Genomic DNA, 20,577 nt, shown 5'->3' with positions numbered 1-20,577 from the left:
GTGATTTAAGCCTTTCACCCTAAGCCCTTTACTATCTTTGTTCAACATATTTATAGCTCACAACAATAGCTGCCTAGTTTAGAGTCCTTATAAGTCCTACTTCACTCTAGTTTCTCAAACACCTAAACTACTGAACTCAGCAGTGCATTCTCTTCCACAGTATTCCTCCCAGTTCACTTTAGCCAACTAATTTAATATTTGCAAAGCTATACCATGCTATGAACTATCTTTTGTTCTACATACCACAAGTGAGGGATCTTTATTGCCAGTTCTCTTTTTAACATCAAGTTTCTAATACTCTTAGGTTGGACTGGAAACATACTCTAAGACAAGATTTTGAATGGAAGAAATTTACTGGAATGTGTTCTCATGACTGGTAATGCCTGCAAGGGGATGAGGGAAGAAGAATAGGGTAGAGGAAATTTCCTTCCATCCCAGGGATCCTTTTTATCCAGAACTCAGTGTTTTCTGCACTTTTCTTATTGTATGATCACATATTTTCTTTTCTGTACTTTGGTCTTATGTATGTATGTTTTATCTTTATTATACTGTGAGATCCTTGGCACTATGATTTTTTAAAAAAAATCCTCACTGCACCTCATATAGTGCCTTATTCAAATAAGGCAATCAATCAGTATTTGTTGAATAAATAATTCAATTTAATGAACAACAGATTTTGATGACCAGTCTGGAGCCAAGGACCACACAGGAACCAGAGATAAAATAAATTAAAAAATAAAATTAGGCAATGGATTAAAAGCCAAAGGAACCAAGAGAAAGAGAACAGAGACAACCCTCTAAGAAAAGGAAATCTTGAGAGTAAGGCTCAGCATTAGATGATTCCTTTGAAATAGCTGAAATTGTAGGAATTCCAAAATCAGGGGCAAGTGAGGAGACTCATATTGAGTCAAGAAACCTCCTGCTTGAAAGAAAGGTGCTGGTTGGTTTGAATTATAACAGTATTTTAGGTGGTTTTCCTTTCTTAATCTAACGTTAGGGGAGGAAAGTGGGGTAGCCTTTGGTTGGGAAGATGACTGGGAAGATATGAGGAGATATTTCAGCCGTGAAACTAATCTTGGAAGTGAAATGATGACCTGAAAGGGGAGACAAAGGCAGAGTGAGAATTTCATCAAACTTCTTGAGCATAAATGGGAATGCAATCTCTCATTCAGAAACTTAAACATCCCAAAGAAAGAGATGGTACAATGTAAAAAGATCCAGTGGAGTGGCATTAAATGGAAGCCTAGTGAGGCAGAAAAGATAGAGACAAGAGATAAAACATAAAAGTTTTCTGTGAAGCTTTAGGGTTTGTATTTTGTTATCCTCCATCTATATTTTTGGTATAAGGTAGTCAAAAATTTCTGGTTGACTGAATTCAATTTTCATCCTGATGTTCTGATAGTATGTAGGCACAGTTTAACAATCCACTGAAAACAATACTAAATATATCTTTAAAAAGCACTGACTGTTTCTTCTATGTTTTCTTTTGATTATAGTAGTCACTTTGGACAAAAGGTATTAAAAGTTAGAAAATGTAGACTTCAAGTGACTGTAACCACATCATTCAATCTTAAAGTCCTTATATTCAAAGAGCCAAGGGAGATACAGATCTCTATTTGACATCAAGGCATACCAATTTTCAATACCTCAGTTCACACTAATACATTTTATGCATGAGCTCATCTTTCCTTTCATATTATATGCATTCTTTGGTGCTTGTGAAAGTTTCCCAACACAAGATTCATTGTATTCGATCACTCTTACATTCTAGAATGCCAGCACCAAAATGGTAATGATCTCATAGTTGATGAATCAAGTCTTAGATATAAAATGAAAAGGACAGAAGAATTAGGGAACATGAAATGCAGTGTTATTTTGAATTATACATGCACAAACCAAAGAGAAGCTCAATTTTTGTGCAATACCCATGATCATACATAGGAATGTCTTTCCTTTTCCATGAAGGCAGTCTTAATAGCATACATATTACTTACTTGCCAAAGTAAAAATTAAAAGCATGAAGTATAAGCCAAAAAGTTGCAATGATTATTGGAAAAAAGTATTCTTAATTGCAAAGTATTTTTTAAGAAACAAGAAAGCTTTGATTATAGCTTGGCATTCAGTCTAGTTGTGTAGAATGTTACATGAATCTGTTAAATGTCAGAAAAGAGGGAAAATAGCTTTAGCAAATAAGTTTTTTGGTCTATAATGTATATATTGTTTTTACATAGTATTTTAAAATTTCTTGTTACCCAGCACCAAATAATTCTTACTGATCTTTTATTTCAATTATCTTAGGCTATGTCTGTCTTTTTCTTTCTTTTTTCGTTTTATAGGCAGAAAAGTTGAACAGAAGCTTTAACTTACAGTGTTAACACAAATAATTAACTTCCAGCATTATTTGAGGCTTTTGGAAAAATAATTCACAGTATATTAATCATATTAAGTCTCCGTGGAGTCAGTGGGACTTAGCCGTTATTATATAACAATAAATGTTTTTCATTAGGGTGCAAAGACTATGTGAATTAGTCATTCTGCATAATTGTTCCTACCAAACATTAGTGGGAGAATTGAATGTACATGGGCAGCACTTCGTCCAGGATTGAAAGCTTTCTGAAATAACTTGTTTAATGAGTGATTTTTTATAATATGCCAGACCCAAATTATTTTGTTTGTAGTTTTTTTTTCACAATTATATATGCACACAATTTAAGAGTCAAAGAGTTGTACAAGGTTCATTACCAAAGCAGTAATGTCAACTTTTTCCTCTTTCACAGATGCAACCACTTTTTACCTCCTTCATATACTTTATTAGTGTACTTTGATTTCTCATATTCAGCCATTATCTGTTGTATTTCCCTTATGTATGACAGGACTGAATTCCATTTTCTTCCCCCAACTCTCACAAGCCTCCCCAAATATTATAATCTTGCTTAGATGAATATTTAATATTATACTATTAGACTAGAAAATGGAATTCACAGCTGAGCCAGCCATGTAGTAAACTATCATTTTTTCCTTTTCCATACAACTATTTGTCTTCACAGGAGTCAATTATTATCCCTTACTTTTTTTTTTTTTCCCTAATGTACTTATTGCTGATCCAACCACAAACCTTTTTGGCAAATGTTTTCTATACAAAGCTATAAATCTGTTAGGCGTTTAGTTCAGTTTCCACTTCATGAGAGACCTCGTGGTCTCTTTTACAACTACTCAACTCTGCTATTGTAGATCTGACCTGGCCTGTAGTTTGCTGATCTCTGGTTTAAATCATCCCTCAAGATATTCAGTTGCCTCAGATATTCCTTCAGTTTTCTTTATTTTCTCCAAAGAAAGTTGCTCTCTACACCTGTGTCACAGATGCCCTCCTGAATCTGGCATTTACCATCAATCTGGGGATTTACTTGGCCTCTTTTGGTGGATCTCCTGTCACGTGTATCCCATGTCCTTTTTTTTTCTTGGCTTACTCCTTCATTTCAGTGGAAAACTATTGCTAGAAGATTTTAGAGAAATGGTGCATAGCAGATACTATAAATTATTTCTTAACACACGGTCTTTCAAGAATTCACTATATTGTGACATGTTTTTGTTTGCTTAAAGCCATGCTTTCCAATGGACTTACCAGAATTTGACTAAGAAAAGCTAAATGAATCTTACATAAAATATTTTCTTTTATTTTGCTTATTTTAAAGTGAGATCAGGAAACGAAAAGTCGAACATATGTCTGGGACTTGTAACTTTAACACTCTCCTGACTCATTATAGTTTTCTTCTTTAAAAACATCTAGTAAGTGGAAAGGAAATGCTGGAAAGGAATGTGGGGATGGCAGCGTATAAAAATGGGATGCAATTAAATTAACAGAGGTGTGCTCTTTCCTTAAATCTCTGAGAGCTCCAGAATGCCCTTCACTATGATGCCTATTATAATGGTGGACTAAATGGTTAGTAGTATATTTGTGCTATGAAGTTTCAAGGAGTTAATACTGATGCTTCATTCAAATGTTTCCCTTGAGTGAATAGGATTAGCTGTGCATTTTTGGGTCCTTCTTAAGATAGAAATAACTTCACCAAAGTGAAATTTGTTCATAGCACTTAGAGTAATTATTGATTCAAGTACTGAATATATTTTAAAACATCTGATTTTCTACAAATAAGAAAATCAAATACTTAAAATATACTGAACTGAAATATATTGAATTAAAAAAATTTTGTGATCATTAAATAGAAACTCAACAGGGGAACCCATGGTATTCTTGATGCCAATGAAGCCTGGTTTGTGATATGTCTTTAAAGGAGAATTGGTGTATCCGGGGACCTGTTAAAAGACATGTTCACTGCATGAATGGATTAAACAGGAACTAGGTATATTCCAGCTCCAGCATTCATGCTAACATACTGATGATTTATTAATTTACAGAGCCGAGTGGAAACATGAAGCTTCTGAGGCTGACAGATGGCTTCAACTTTGACCTTTGCGACCTTGGTAGGTTTCTTTCTTTTTAATGTTATTTTGATGTCCTTTAATTTCAGGTGCTATATGGGTATAGATGTGTCATATAATTGTGGCTTTACTATGGTAATTACTCAGCATAATAGTAATTAAAAAAAAGTAAAAAAAAACCAAAATGCCAAAGCAGTTGTGCATATTAGTTAGAACCATCTCTCATTAGGGGTTTTGCCTGATCTGTTTTTAATATATGCATTTCTATATGGTTTGAATCTAGAAAACATCCATTTCTCTACTCTGCTCTCTTAAATGGTTAAGGAATCTATGAAACTCACAAAACATATTCTGGAAACTTGTTGTCCAGAATATATCTTTACACTTTATGATCCTGTCTTTCAAAACCTTCTATGGGAAGATTATTCTTAAGCCTGTTCTTCCTTTTAGATATATATAAGTAATAAAACTCTCTGGCTCTATTTTAGAATGTCATTGAATACATCATAAATGATAAGTGAGGAACATTCTTTTTGAAAATAATAGTTTTTAACTACTTTTGGGTAAAAAAAGTCACTCATATTTGGCAAATTATAAATGAATTTGTATACTGTTTTTTAGGAAGATGCTCTTGGTGGTGTTTCTGGAGGCTGCCCAAAGAGTCATATTAAAATATATTAAAAAGTCACAGATTTTAAGAATGTGGCTTAGAAAAAAGTAGTCTACTGCCAGGTGTGGAAATAAATGAAGACAGGCAAGGGTTATTTACTCAGAGCTTGCTATATGGCAACAGAGTCATCTGTGTTTAGCAGAAACTCAAGGCAGGCAGAGGAGTGAGGCATCTTTATAGTGGGAAAAAGGGAAGGCTTCCAGTGTGCCCCAGTTGGAGGTTGTTGGCTGGAGAGGGGGCTTCTACCTACCCAGAAGCAGGATGTCTGTGAGATTGGTTAGAAGAGAGAGCATGTCTTTATCCCATTGGTCCTAAGGTGGAACCAGGGGCAAAAATTATGGAGGCTGTTAGTACTGATCAAGTCCTGACGGTTTTTGGGCTTATTGCTATAGAAAATTTGGTGTAGGTTGTAAGTCTAAAGGAGTTCTGTTTAAATGTGTGGTTTGGCTATTGTCTGTCTAATATTGGCTATATTCAGTCTTTCCCAAGAAGTCAGAAATATATCATCATATGAATAATTACTAATAACTCACAAGATCTAAGTTAAAATTCAGGGGAATTTCCCAATCATCATATTGTTCTGGGCATTTTTATTCTTCTTATCAGTGAAGCAAAGCATAGTTGATTTTGCTCCCTTTTATCCTGGTAAGGAGGTTCTTGACAATTATCTAAAGTAATTATGGAGTGGGAATCAATTTTTGATTCAATAAAATCATGAATTGGTAAAATAAAAGACTTTTCCTTGTTTATGAGAAAGGATGAAGACAACACTCTCATTTCTTTCCAGGTTCGTAAACACAGCGTGTTTTGAATTCTTTATAAGAAAATTTCTGTTCTAGTGAATGGAACCAAGCAAAGGTCATTCTATAGCATGTTCATCATTTTGCTTTGACTCAATGTTACCAATATGTTTTTTGCAAACCAGAAATATATTTATTCTTCAATTTAGAAATGTCCCTAAATGGTATATTCTTGTCATTGGATCTGAAAAATCTGTTGCATTAGATATGGGTAGGTAAAAAAAACAGAAGAAAACAGAAATCATATATACAGGCAAAGTACTTTAGTGGTAGTTCCACTTTCTTGGAATAGATCACTGTTACATGAGAGTTAACGGTAACTAGTAAGCGCTAAACAAAACAATAACATGTCAGTCTGCAAGTAACCTTGTCAGACTCCTGACCTTGCTCTGACCCCCACCAATCAGTCAAGCCTATTAGAAGGATCAGACAGCCATTAATACCTTAATGCCCATGAGACACGCCATGTTATGAATACTGTTAGTTGAAGGGGCTGTACTGAGGCGTGAATGTCCTGAGGACAGAAACCAACAGCAAAGAAGAAAATGCTACTCCAGTTGTCCCCGCCTCCTCATTTGCACCCCTGTCACACAAATAACGTGTGCTATTCAGATTATATCATATTCGTAGGTCAAGGAAAGCATTGTATGTAAATATTGCAATTACTAAATTGTATCTTTTGTATGGGAAGAATATGTTAAATGGGCAGTCTCTGCTTTCAAGAGTATTCCTTTGGGTAGCTTATAATTATGAAAGATACTAGCATACATCTTACCTTTGTGACCTCTCATTTTAACAACAAATAATGTGTATTACTTTACTTGCTTTTTGCACTATGTAAACTATTGGCAGTGAGAAATGATAAACTCATTCTGCCTAGTATAATGTAGATGGTAAATAATAATGAGAAAAATGTAACTTACTAGTGCATTTTTGAGACATTATTGGTCTGTTATCTTAGATGAAATCATTTCTTTATGATTGTGGCAAATTTACATTGAAGTCACTATGTTCTTGGCATTAGCTCCTAACGGAACTTTTGTAGTAAATAAGACAAGGTGTTAATTAAGAGAACTGACAATCCAAGTGCATAATGGAGTGCTGGAAATATCATGAGTGAGGACTTGACCTTCTGTGTCAAAGTGGTGTTCCACTTTGGAATTATGGTCTTAATTTTGGAATTATGACTACAGAATAAGAGAACATGGGAGGGGAAAAAAGTGGGATATCCATGAATGGATTTACTTAGCTTTTTAACTAAGAATGGAGTTCTAATTAGTTTTTAAAAACTGTCAGGCAATGTTTAATGAAAGGCTCTCCAGGGATAGAAAATGAATAAAGGTCACAGTATATAGTACTATTTCTCAACCCAAAAGCATGCCCATTAAGTGAGAATAAATATTTTGTAAGGGCCTCCTTCAACATCCTGCATTAAGCAGCAGCATAAAAAACAGTGGCCTCTTGCTGACACTGACTCAGGCCAAGTTAACCCAGTCACTCAGCCCTGAGGGGAGGATGAGGTGGGAGACGGGCAGGAGAGGACTTCCACTGGGAGGCTGTGTCCACGGACAATCCGGAGCCACTTCTGACTCAGATAGGCTCGCATCTATTACCTGAGAGTTCAAATCAGAAATCTTTATTTAGGCATTTGTACTCATGATGCTAAGCTGACAACTAAATTGGGAAATTTTTCTAGGTGAAGGGCTTGTTCTGACTTGCGGTAGCAGGTAATCCTCCCGCGGGCGGCGCGCAGGGCCGGGGTTCCTGGAGGCTCCGCCCCAGCCCCGCCCCCACCCACCATCCGGGGAACGCGCCTTCCGCAGCCGCTCCCACGTGGGAACCACTTTCAAGCTCAGCCTTGAGAGACCACTGTATTGTGAAGCTGTAACTGAACTCCACTAAGGTCGCTAAATAAACTTTTAAGATTCTGGGAAGTGGAGCGGACCTCTATAGTCTTGCAGCAGCCGAAGGCACGCCTCGGAAGTAATTCCCTCGCTCACTCAAACTGCAGCCTGCAATGGCCGGCCTCGGCCTCGGCCTCGTTCCTTGGTTTTCCTTGTCCTCTGGGAGGATGAGGCGGTGTGCAACCAACATGGATTTGACAGAGAAACCCAGGCTCCGTTTAGTCAGGACACCGAATTATAAAGCTCAGAGGTTTAAAAATATTTGAAAACCTAAAGCCTTGTCTGTGAGGATTCCTCTGAAGCTACTAAATACTTCAGGCCCTGAGAACAGAAAACATTTCAGTGAGGTCGATACTGCACATGACTTTGTTGCTTTAAGAAAAGTGCTTTGGCTTTGGAAAATCTGGGAAAGCTCCAGAGAATAAAGCAGAGGACAATCTTATTGTGAAAAGGAATGGCATTTATTGGAGGCCTGTTATGGACAGGTGCTGTTCCAAGTCCATGTGAAATCTTCATGACTTTATGAGGTTATGTGTCGTTAGTATACCCATTTTACAGATGAGGAGGCTGAAGCATAAGAGGGTAAAGTAATTTGCCGGAGTTCAAGTCTTGTATTAAAGTGCCCAGGCTTAGGCATGAGTCTTGGGTGTCACAGGGATCCATTGTGGTCATTTGTTTTCACCTTGACTCCAGACACTGTGGCTTTGGTTTCTCTAGGGTATTTTACTCAGCTTAAGTATTAGTCTATATGCAGGCTCTCAGGAACATCTAGATGTTTCCATCCAACTCCACACAGCCTTGTGGACAAACTGAGCAGTCACATACCCAGACTCTTGAAGCAGAAGCATATTTATTATAATGAGGAAAGAGGCAGTACCTTGTGCTCACATGTGCTCCCAGAGATTTCTTTAACACCCGATCCTAAATTGTCACTGGAAGTTGAAATTGTGGCAGTAATTTCTCTGGGACCACCGCTGGGCCATTGCTGGGTCTCTGGCAAATATTCCTGTTCTCAGGACCTAACAGAGTGAAGTTTGGTTTTAAGTACCTGAAAGATATTTTTATGAGCCTTAGTTCGTGACCAGGGTTTGTAAATTTTAAAATCTGTTTTCCCTATTTCTGTGTCAAAACTTTTGACTACTTAATTGTCCATTTTTCCCAAGGTACTCTGTGAACTTAGAGACTCACTACCCTATAGTTTTTTTATATCCATAGTATATTTTATATCTAGAGTAGAGTTACGAGATGAAAACACATCACAGTTAAATTTAGTGTGCAAAGAATTTCAGAAAAATTCAAGTTTAACTGGGCATCATGTATCTGAATCTGGCAACCATATTCTATAGCTGGTTGATTAGAAGTGTGCTACTTCTTACTGAGTAAACCATCTTGTTTAGTGTAGATTAATAACACTAGAAACTAGAGCATTTTCGTGGTTTGCATCTGAGGATGGGTGCAGAGTTTTTTCTAACTCATTCATTTAAAACTGTACATTCTAAACTAATTATATTCAGGGTCCAAATCTAAACATATTTAGTATGATTTCCAGTTTGTTTTCCCATGGTGAGATAATCACTATAATAGTGTTTAGAAACTTTCCCCTATCATTTATGATTAAGATGACCCCAAAGGATGAACTTTCTTAAGCACCCAAACTTTAAAATTTTAGTTTTACATTGAAGTCTTTCTGAAGTATATTTCATATGACTTCATCTACTTTGGGGCAGGGAAAGGAAGTTACTATTATTAATATAAACTCTTTTGGCCATTAATATGGTAATGTAACCCCCATGGCTACTGGCATGTACGGGACTATTTTTCCTGTCTGTAAACAGTCTGGCTGTGCTATGCTCCTGTGATTTGCATACCACATGATCTGCCTGCTGCTATTTGCCCTTCTCTCTGCACACCTTCAGGAGACAAATCTCATCACACCAGTGGGACTCAACTCCTGAGTTGTAGCCTTAATTTCAGAACAGCTGTGTGGGTGAAAGACTGAGGGAAGCTCATTTACTCGCTCAAGTACTTTCGCTTTGTGCCAGCTGTGTGTATCTTGCAGCTACTTCAGAAGACACTTGCACTTCTAGCTCTATGCTTTGTTCTTTACAGGTGAGCTTTTTAAGGTAGGGGAAGTGCTGCTCTGCGTTTGTCATTATTGCTTCCCAAGATGTGTTCTCCGGAATACAAGGTCTATAAAATGTTAATAGGTGCCTCCAGAAAAGCTTCTATGATTGAAGAGCTTGAGGGATAGTGGTTTAAACAAAGTTACACCTGGAAAAAGTTAAAACTACCTTTATAGGGTTTTTCGTATCCTAATGGAGATTGTAAAGCCCCAGGTATTTAACACTGTAAGTGGCAAATTTTGATTTTATCTGTCCATGTAATACCTCCAGTGGAAAATCTCACTGTACACGTTGGGACATCTTGTCATGACTTACAGTTGTCAGGTTAACGTGGGAGTTGTACACAGAAATAAACATCTTAAGCATAACATAATTGCCATTCTAAAAACTTAGAGAAAAAAGGAATGAAATGTGGTGAAGTGATTTATAATGGTGATAAAATTAATATTCTTTATGTACTCAACTAAATATGTGTTGCTTATAGTTCTTAGAAAATAATACATAGATCTTCAGGACATTTAGAAGTAAAGGTTTAAGTTTTGGAGTGGTAATGTATTAAAAAGAAATAACATTTTTTAAGGTTTAGAAGCCATAAAATATAAAAACAGAATTCCTTCCTACTCTCTGGCCAAGTTCTACAGAAAGATGAAGCTAAAGGTTAAAAATAATTCTATGCTTCAAATAGAAACTTAGAAAAGAAAAGACCATATAATAACATTGCTTCATTTTGCTTTCTGGCCTACCACTTTCTCTCTGGCTCTTAAAAATATGTATTTTAGATGTATATTGTTGCTTTTAATCAAGTGTTTTGATATTATTTTGTCATTATTTTTGGAGTCATTACTACTAAGTATGGAAGGAAGGGACTGTTAACATTTTGTTGGGAGGAGCATATGAATATTTGGCTTGAGTATGTGTGACATTTGTCTTTGCCTAAAAACGTACACTTAAACACACACACACACACGTATAAATATATTTGTATTAGTTATATTTAAAATGCTAATCATGTATAACAATACCTTCTGTTCTCTGTTTTGTCTCATGTCAGAAATATATTTCCATGGATGGAAATACAATTTCCATTAAAATTCTGATTTGGATATTTGATTAAATCTATGTTTAGATACTTGTTGCAAAGATAAATCCACATCTGCCTGAAGCTATTTTAGAACCTACTGGACCTTGCACCTAAGTGGCCTGTGTGGATTAACTTAAATATTAATAGCTAACACATATATCAGCCATACTTATAAGGTGTTTTACATGTATTATTTAGTTCTCACAACAAAGTGTTCATGATTTTCATTTCAGAGATGAGAAAAATCCAAGCATCCTTGCCCAAGGTCTGTAGATAGTAAGTGGCAGAGCTTGTGTGAACCTGTATAGTCAGATTCCAGAGGCTGTTCTCAGTAATAACTGAGAACAGAAAGATGGGAATGATACTTAGGTTAGTCCATAAAACTATGATCCTGCATCCCTAAAACCTTCCCAAGGGCTTCTTGAGGCAATGTACCTGCTGGAATGAGTCCTTACCTTCTTTACAAAGGTAAGAGGAATGAATAAAGATTTCTCCACTGTACTGAGTATAGTAGATGAGGTCTGACATTTTGATCAAGAATAGTGGAAGTGCTGACTTTATCAGTAGCATGTGTGTTTATTTCCTGGACTAAGAACATAGATCATCCTAAATTCTGGGAGCAGGGTGGGCTTTGCATCAGGCTTCTTTAATACCCTACAATGCTAATTACAGAACTGAGTGCTTAGTACCTGTTCAACAAGGATCTCTGACTGATCCTTATTTTACTGATGAAAATGAAGCCCCGAGATTTGAAGGCCTTCACTAAGGTCTCAGAGTAAGTGGCAGAAAGTCCACTAATGGTCGCAGGGCTGCTGTATTCTTCACACTACCACAGTGATACTTGGTGTTCATTTCTTAACAATTTATAGAACTGTTATATCACTGGAATTATTTAAACATCTTAGTTTGTCAGGCTTATCATGCTCATATTAGAATACACACAAATGTCTTCACTGTAGGGACTGGATCTTGCTGGTGACCAACCTAATCTTTCTGGTGGTTGCTAAAGCAAATGGCTCTCCAGCTGTATTTGGACCATATTTCCATTAGCACTTTTTAGCTTCCTCATTGAACATACCTATCATAAAGTGGGCTGGAGAAATCCCTTTATACCGTCACTAACAATCTCAAGTGGTGGCAGACTAATGCTTCTAATTCCCCTGTGGGAAGGCACTGAATTATGATCGTGTGTTCAGGGTTGATAGGCTCACACATCTCACTCCCTTGCCTGACAGTGCAGTTTTCCACAGCATTTTGAAAAGCACTTTTTTCCAAAAAAGAGTCACTTACATGGAAACCTTCCTACATGTCTTATCAATCTGCATCTTGATGGGTCTCTTTCATTTCTCTGTTTTTTGCCCACTATTAGTGATATATACATTTTTTCTTTTATACTTCTGACTGATTTTTAGTAGGTATCTGTCTATTCTCTCATGTTTTTGAGTTTTATCCATCCTTATATTTAGAAGGCCCAAAACGCAGTTGCCACACTTCCAGGCATCCCAGTATGCATGGATTTTCCTGTTTTAGGAGGAAATGGGTATAAAAGAATTTCATCAAAATTTCTGAAACAGACTATGTATAATGAAGGGTTTGAGAGTTCCTAATTTTACAGACAGATTAAATTTGGATTAGAATTCTGGTTCTGATAATTGCCATGTAACCTTGAACAAGTTACTTAACTGTTCTACACCTTAGATGGTAATCTGTAAAAATGGTGCTGTTAATAAAACTTCTCTTACAGGGCTGTGAGCATTAAATGAAATAATGCACAAAAAGTGTTCAGCACAGTACCAGCTTGTACTAAGTGGTCAATTATTTACTTACATGTTCCATGACTGATATAGACAGTAAATCTTCACAGGTCTCCCCAGTGGGAAGGGTAAGGTGGTGTAACACTGAAATGTCCCAATACAGTAGGAAAAAATACTGAAAAGGCAAATTTACAGGAGCTTTGCAACTGTGTGAATAGATGTCAGTGGTGCTGAATAGCCTCCTCAATATGATACATACACATGCACACACATAATAGAAGCAGAGATTGCTATCTCAACAGTCAAAAATGCAGCAATGACAACACAAAGAAAAACAATATAGAAGTTCATATTTTATTTTGGTATACTAGCATCTTTTTTATTATATTTTGGGATATATTATATTTTGGGATATATTATATTTTGGGAACTAGCATCTTTGTGATCATATGTACTTCAGTGTGATTCATGCTTTAGTTCTACTCAGCACATTAAATGCCTGCCTTTATAATTCTACTTGGCAACCCTAATATAAAATACCATCTTTGTGACTGAAAGCATACATTCAATTGTGAATGCCTCGTATTACAATTAATTTTTATTTGGAGAAAGAAAATGGCTCGTTGATGGGCAAATGTTCCCTTGTTCTGTGTTCTTCTTGGAGTGTGATTAACAACCTCAACTTGTAGGTGCTGCCCGGCCATGCCCTTGCCAAGCTTTCCTCAAAAATATATTCCGTTTTTTTTTAGCAAGCTCATTGGTATACATATATTTATAGGTGCTTTCAGTACCAGCACCCAGAAGATCATTAGATAACTTTTAGGTGTAAAATAAATTAGATGCTGGGCAATGTCGACATTAAAGATCAAGTTCTTTTAGGAGATTTTCCCTGCTTATCTCCTGATCTGTTCTTTTTTCCCAGTTACCTTTTGGAGAAATCATGTTTGAAAGGCTCTAAAACAAACTATATTAAAAAAATTCTGACCTTTAATAGTCCCTTTTCTTCTAGATAGGGTGGCCCTATTACTCAAACAAAAATTAGTAATTATGACTGAATTTTGCTTCCAGGTGGGATGAACCATCTTCTAGGTGACAATATTGGACATGTAAAACACCTTCAAGGTTTATGGGAGTGGTTTCCAAACTGATTTTGGGGAGTGACAGTGATCCAAGGCAGGACCACTGAAGGCACTGCAAAGATTAGAGGGCTTGAATTGCTAGTGGCCAGGAGCTTTAGGCCTCCCTCTCAGTCTTCAATGACAATAAATAGGTTTTTATTTATTCTGCATATTGGGAGCCTATTTTTTTAGATTGAGATATAACTCACATAAGATTCACCATTTGAAAGTGTGCAACTCTATGTTTTTTAGTATATTGACAGAGTTGTGCATTGATCACTAGTATTTAATTGCAGAATAGTTTCATCAATCTCCAAAGAAACCCTGTACCCATTAGCAGTCCCTTCTCATTTTCCCCTCCCACCAACCATAGCCACAAATAATCTACCTTCTGTCTCTATGGATTTGCCTATTCTGAACATTTCATAAAAATAGAATCATGCGTTATGTGGCCTTTTGTATCTGGCTTCTTTCACTCAGCGTATGTCTCCAGCCTGCACCCATGCTGCTGTGTGCAACGGTGCTTCTTTCCCTTTTATGGCTGAACACTTTTTCGTTGTACGGGTATCTGCTTTTTGTTTATCCAGTCATCAGTTGGTGGGCATTTAGACTGTTTTGAGTTTTTGGCTATTTGGAATGCCACTGCTAATGAACATTCAGGTATATGAACGTGTGTTTTCGATTCTCTTGTGTACATACCTAGGAGTGAAATGGTTAGGTCATATGGTAACTCTAACTTTTTCAGTGTCAAACTGTTTTCCACAGTGGCTGCATCTTTTGCATTCCCACCAGGGGAGTATGTGGGGGTGTGTACTGAGGGTGAACAACTTTGTGGGAGGAATGTGGCCAGGGACAAGTTTTTAAAATATTCTAGTTTATGGGTAAAAATGGGAAATTATTTGAAGTCAGGATAATGTAATAGGACATATCTCCCGTAATAGTCTATGACATAACACTCATTGCTACCTTGAAGGCTTTTCATAGTAATGATGCCTAACTGTGAGTGTTGCATATGAACTTCCTCTCCAGTCAGGCTGAGAATAGCAACAGTTTCAATTGCATGGATTAACTCCTGGGTCTCTTTTTCCTCTTTGCATCAGCCCAGACCTCTTGTCTCTAGTTGATGTGACTATTATTTGATTCTGTTCATTCTGTAAGGCTCAACCAACACATCTTCAAAGTCTTTCCTGACTAATCCATCTTCTGGTCCCATAGCACTCTTAAACACCCAGTACCTTGTCTATCCATTGGGTCTTACCTGTGCTGCCCAACGTTGATTGTTTGGTGCAGACTAAGCAGTGTAGATGCTTAATCTTCCTAATTCTGAGGACAGTACCTCATGTAGTATTTTTTTGGCTTTCCTAGGTATATATTCTGGTATTGTAACTGGTGTATGCTCAGTAAGTAATCAAATTATTGGTTAAAAAAAGAATTCATGAGCAGTGAACAGGGAATTACCATTTTTTGAGCACCTCTTATGTGCTAGGTTCTAAACTGGAGGTTATCAGTTAATCCTTATCATAACTTTATGAGTTTATGAGATTATTTGTATTTTGTGTTTGGGGAAAATTGAAACTTAGAGAGTTTTTCCCCCAAATCATATGGCCAGTAAATGAAAGAGATAGGTTTTGAGTCCAGATTGGATTCCACCATGTTATAAAACTTCATTAGGTTTTAAAGTTTCCAAAAAAACTATTTAGAAAAGGTCTTGAAAAACACAGTAGGCTTTTATGAGTCTAGAATGGTTTAAATATGGGAATTCCTGGAATGCAGGGGATTTTCTGAGGCTTTTTGCTATCTTTGCAATCAGATTTTAACAGGTGACGCTAAATTCCTGTTTTTCCTAAACAGAAGCTAATTTAAAAAAGATATAATTTAGAATATGACGTAATTAAAGCTATCAAATAATTTTTTTATTTTATTTACAAAATATTAAAATTTTTAGACCATTGCTTACAACACTCTAGCTATATGTGTACTATAAAGTCTATCTACAACAGGATGCATGCCCTAAAGGTAATTGCATGTGCCCAAAGATAATTTTCCTTTGTTGTTAGAAGTGTATTTAAAGTATGTTTACACTGCTTTGCACATCACCTTTGGTTTTAATCATGATTCATGAAAGTCTTGACATGTGAATACAATCCCTCAACATAATTCATACATTTATAATTTTTTATAATTTTGAAAGAACGAGGAAAGCACCCTGATGTAGTAGAAAGAGCATTCTACTTGCAGGAAGGAGGCCTGAGCTTTGTGTTCACACTGTCACAGGATGGGTGTATAGGTTTGGGTAAGTCCTTCAGTTTCTCTGCAGCTTGGTCTCTTCAGTTATAAAACTGTAGGGTTGGACCAGGTGATCTTCAGGGGCCTTCCAGTTTTAAGGTTGCTGATCATCATAATGAGAGACTCTTAGAGAACAAAAGCTACACTAAGGAGGTTTTACATGCTCTGAGCTGCCTTTTAGAATGTTGGCAGTAGCCTTTGAATCAATCATGAACCAGGGAGCAGAGCTGCAGTGTGTGAAATGAAAAGCTTCTTGCTCTTAATTTTTGGGTGCGTTTTTGACACTTCAGGGTGGTTTAAATGGCTCTGAGTGCCCTAATACCACACAGAGCTCACATCACTCTAATCATTATGAAACCTTCACAGATGTGCACTGGAAAGATTTTCTGAGGAAGTCGGAAAAATGAGACTGTAAATGCCTTCCAGCTGGCATGCCTAAATGTTCTTAATCTCATCGGAGACATGTTCAGGTTAATTTCAGTTGATGACTGATAGCTTACCCAAATGTTACTCAAGATAATATGGAGCAATTTTTCTCTCCTAGTGATGAATGCAGATATGAGGGTGATTATTGAAAAAAAGTAACTACCATTTCTCAACTGAAAAAAAATGGTATAGTTACAAAAATAAAAAATTAAATGACAGTATCTTTTAAGAAAATAAAATCACTCAAGGTCAGGACATGAAAAACATAAGGCTAATTACACACATGCATATGGTGTACATTCTAGTTAGGTACTGAGGGAGTTAACACCTTCGTGCCCAGCTAGTTTAGGCCATGCCGTTTACATCCTGCTGTTCACAATGATAATGATAAGCATTGTGCTGCCTGCTATCACTGAGTGCCAGATACAGACCATATGGCAACAAGGCAGTCACATTAAAAAACAAAACAAAACAGTTTTCTTGAGATTTACCATACTTTGATTGCTTAAGACATGCGATCTATTGTACATTTCCTTAATTCCTCTAATTTCCTCTTCTAGTCCTGGCATTGCTGCTGGCTGCATTTCAGCTATATAATATGAATGTGAAAACAAGTAAAGAGCATGATTATAAAATCACATTATCCTAGACTCTAAGTTCTACTTTGGATGCTATCCTTCTTTAAATGATAGGTACTCTCTTTATAGAAATGGTAGAATTCCAGGAAAAAAACCTGAAAAGGGATGACAGGCTATTCTTATATGTGCATATAGACAGACCCACACAATGTGAAGTATTTTCCTAAAAGTAGAGATAAAAATAGTGGAATCATAGTATGTTAAAGCTGGAATAGATCTAAAGATCTAAAGACCTCAGAACTCTTTAGACTCACCCCTTTGCTTTACAGAAAAGGAAACTGAGGCAGAGCTGTCAAATCTGCCAAAGAGCTTGTGGCAATTATTGACAGAACTAAGTCTATGATTGAGGCTTATAGGCATTAGGCGTCCATTCCAATGCCTTTTAAAAACATTGTCATATGTTGACAGAGCTAAAAATAGTAAGATTTTGAGGAATTAATTATGATGGTTGGTTGAGAAATCATTTTGGTGTGCAACAGATAAGCAGAGCCAGGACTGCAAAATTACAGACAATAAATCCCTAATAAATGAGGAAGAATTGAACACTACTTTAATATGATTTTATTTGTTAATCTGAATTAGTTTTGCTTCCTTAGCTATTGGATGCATTAAATTTTTTTTGGTATTGATTTCATGGTCATTCCACAAATCTTACTCTATATACAAACTAAATATAACATATTTCACACGGCCTGATGATTGATATCCTCTTCTGTAAAATGGGCCCATGTGAATTCAAAGGTCCCTGTCAGCTCCAGCAGATTATGGTTCCACAGTTCCTTGTTCCTTAGTGAAGCGTGCCTTTGGAAGCGGTGATTATCCAACTTCAAGGTAGTTTAAGATTTAACATTTGCTGTAGATATCTTTATAATTTCAAATGATATCTGCATATTTCAGAACATCATTCTTAAGATAAATGTTCAGAAATTTCTACCTCCTATTGATGGAAACATCCATGGAGTTTTTCTGTAACTCCCACTTAAATGTAGAAAATAGGAGGCCCTTGGAATTATTTGCATCTGTGCAGAATTTTTCGTACTTCTTTGTGAGTGGCAATGTGTTTTTAAAAGCATTTAGAGATAAAAAATATTACTGTGATTGTGTTAGTCTTTTTATCTCCATTTTCATGTTTAAACTCTATGATTAGAGCCAATCCCAGATATCAAATCATCAGTAGAACAGGTAATAAAAGTGAGGGGACAGCTGTGGATAACAGAACTTTCAGTTACAAAGCACAGTGAAAAACTGAGCTTAGAAGCATAAGCTTAAAGTTAGAGGTAACTGATTTATTGAAAAGTGTTTTTGTTACTCAATTTTGATTTGATTTTAAATTACTCAAGGACTTCAAAGGATAAACAGAAGTGATTATTAAAGACCACAATAGGAATTATGATAAAAATCCATCACTGAATTCCAAATGAGTCATTTAGTCATTTCAGTTTTGGTCAATGGCTCTCAAGCATGGTGGGACAACTGTCCCATCAATTCCAGGGTACATTTGGAAATACGATATATGGCACATATTATGTACCATAAGAATAAAATATTTTTGTTCTTTAAATCTCCAGTAAGAGGAATCAGGGCTTTTTCGAAAAATGGCTGATTTTAGGGGTGAGGCAGAGATTATATGGGAAGAGCCCATAGCATCTTGTGGTCCCAGAAGGAAAAAAAAAAGTGCTCAAAAATTTGTATCTTTGGTGGGAAGAGGGCAGTATGTCAAAGGGACAGAGAAGCCAAACTGAAAGAACTCACAGTGGCCACAGCTGGAACAATTAGAGCAACAAAATCAGTAACATATTTATTGGATTATAACCCAATGTATAAAATAAAAATCCATGAATGCACACTAATATAAAATAAATGATTGAATGAGTAAGCAAATGAGGCAGAGGCAAATCTCTGTACAGAATTCCAGATAATTTATATAACTACTCAATGCCTCAAGGAGGTGCACCTTGACTCTCTACCCCTTCAGTGTGAGCTGTGCTTAGTGATTTGCTTCCAAAGAGTGAAAAAAAAAGAAAGTAACTTTACAATGAAGAACCCTGGCAAATGGCTTCTCAATCAGGTGATCGATGTTAATATCAGCAATGATAAGTCAGATTGATGGTAGTGTACCCTTGATATAATGTGATAAGAATGGCACTTCACCTCTGTGGGCTTCTTCCCCAAGACCCATAATCTCAGCCTAAGAGAAAAAGCATGATAGGAACCCAAAGTGACGGACATCCTAGAAGATACATGACCAGTACTCCTCAAAACTGTCAAGGTCTTGAAAAGCAAGGAGTGTCTGAGAAGCTTTTGAGACCAGAGAAGACTGAGACATGATGACTAAATGTAATATGTACCTTGCATTGGACCTCTAAAAGAGAAAGTAAGAGGATAGTATGGGGAAAAAAATAAATGTATGAAATCTGAATTAAGTATGGAGCTTAGTTAGTCCTAATGTATTCATATTGGTTTATTAGCTGTGACAGATGTATGACACTAATATACTAACCATAGGAGAAATTAGGTGTGGGGTAGGTGGAAACACTCCATGTTATCTCTGTAACTTTTTTTGTAAATCTAAAACTATTCTAAAAGAATATTGAAAAAGCGTATTTAAAAATCAAGGAACTGGATGATTTTTGTTCTCTAAAGTTTCCAATAAGGAAAGGTGCATGTTTTGACTGGCATTTTCTATTTGATTAGTCTTGTTTACAAAGCCTTTTGGAATAAAAGAATTGCTTGATGGCAACAGTTTCTGAGTTCATATAGAGAAATAAATTGTTTCAACACTGTGCCTCTGCCACAAAGCTCAAAGCACTTTATAAAGTCACCATTCATTTTCTACTGTGATAACACTTACGAAAATATGTTGTAAATTGTAAAAGCCTGAAACATATACCATAATAACTACCACTTTATAATGACTTTATCATTATTCCTGAGATCTCAATACTATATTTGTTGCTATAGGGAATTCCTGTAGGTTAGAGAAAGCTTATCTTCATAAAGTTAATGCAAAAAATGAGGGGCCCCATTTATCCCCATAAAATAACATTTAAGGTGATATTAATTTTATAGATGTGACCGTATAATTAAGCATAATTGTCCAATTTGGTTGGTTTCTCTTGCCTTGGACAAATCAAGTGTTTCACATTTTTAGTGTCATATTTGATGAGTGACTTTAATAACCCAAACCAAAAAGACTGCTAATGTATTTTATATGCATACTATTTGACCTTGAGCATAGAGACACAGACTGACTAACTTTAGCAAGGCCAAGCTGCAGACACTAAGGCAAACCTGATGGATATTTATTTTCCGGAGAACACTCTCCAAGTATAAGTGA

This window comes from Manis pentadactyla, chromosome 1, assembly GCF_030020395.1.
Source record: "Manis pentadactyla isolate mManPen7 chromosome 1, mManPen7.hap1, whole genome shotgun sequence".
Taxonomy (NCBI): domain Eukaryota; kingdom Metazoa; phylum Chordata; class Mammalia; order Pholidota; family Manidae; genus Manis; species Manis pentadactyla.
Note: the sequence above shows the minus strand (reverse complement) of the source record.